Here is a 1,330-nt window from a genome sequence, read left to right on the forward strand (position 1 = left end):
TTCTTTTTTGCGTTTGTTACTCTCTTGTAACACCTTTAATCTTTGGAACTTATAATTTTATTCCCCAACTGTGTTGCAAGTGCCGTAAAACGCTCACTAAAACAAACGAACAAAAAAACAAACAAGCAAAAAAAATTTAAAAAATCGAACGTGTTTCATTTTGGAGGATTTAACCAAAGTGGTATTAAAATTGTAGCTTTTGCTTCTCCACTCCATGTAGGAAAGATCGGTCCTTTCTCTCATCAAAGTATATCAAATGGGGATGTGATGACAATTTCTCCAATGTGCACTGGGTTCAATGGGGTCCCCGTTTTCCGCGTGTATAGCTCCTTCTCGCAGCGGGGCTAGGCTTTGGTACAAAAAACCACCTCAGTGATGAGAATTCTTTACATCACCCCATCCGCTTTTCCAGACGGGAGCTGCACGTGGAAAAAAGTAATCCAGGAAAAGCAAAAACAAAACATCAATCCAATTTCGTATCGTTTGAAGGGAAAGCTGCGAAATATTTCCCCCTGGAAAAGTTTTAGTCTGAAGCCTCCTTTCGGCACTTACTTAACGTCTGTTTTCATAGGACAACATTTAGTATTCAGCTGACTTGTATTGTATGAATTTCTACACCACACAGGTACACACATACATACACCCATTTTTAAGATATATGGTCGCTTTTAAGAACAAACGAGCTAACCCAGATTTCGGGGATTTTCCAAAATCTTGACCTACACCAAAAGTGGGCATTGCCCTACCTATAGGAGACGTTTGGTTTCATTAGTGTGTACATATTTTTTTTTGGTTATAGAGAAAACTCTCCTAGTTTTTTTTTTAGAAACCGAACAAGGGGCAAACACTTTAACCTCGATTTTCTCAAAATAGCATTTTTCGGGATAGCCCCCTTGTGCTTAAAAGCGACCATATATTTAACCTGTCTTTTGCGAATGATGTCTTCGATACCCGCATTTGGTCTCACAAGAGTGGAGACCCTGGATGTGCATAATAGGTCAAGTAAGTTCCGAATAGAGGGCTTAAATCAGTGTACTTACCTTCTCTTCTCTACTTCTGTGTCTCTTTACGCATACCTGGCGATTGGAGAGCGTCCTTAATAGGTTTTACTTCTTTACTGTTCCACTGTTGTTTCTTCATTATCGTCTTTCTTTTGTTTCTTTCTGCCTGCCTTATTTTTTCACGGCATAAATAAACTGGCCATTATCACGCAGATGGGCTTCCCTTTTTTTTAAATACTAAAAGCTAAAAAAGTCTACGCAGAGCATGCGAGGAGGTAAGTTTTCATATATGTCTGTCTGTCTGTCTGTCTGTCTGTTTGTCTGTCTGG

This window comes from Aplysia californica, unplaced genomic scaffold, assembly GCF_000002075.1.
Source record: "Aplysia californica isolate F4 #8 unplaced genomic scaffold, AplCal3.0 scaffold00139, whole genome shotgun sequence".
Lineage (NCBI taxonomy): Eukaryota > Metazoa > Mollusca > Gastropoda > Aplysiida > Aplysiidae > Aplysia > Aplysia californica.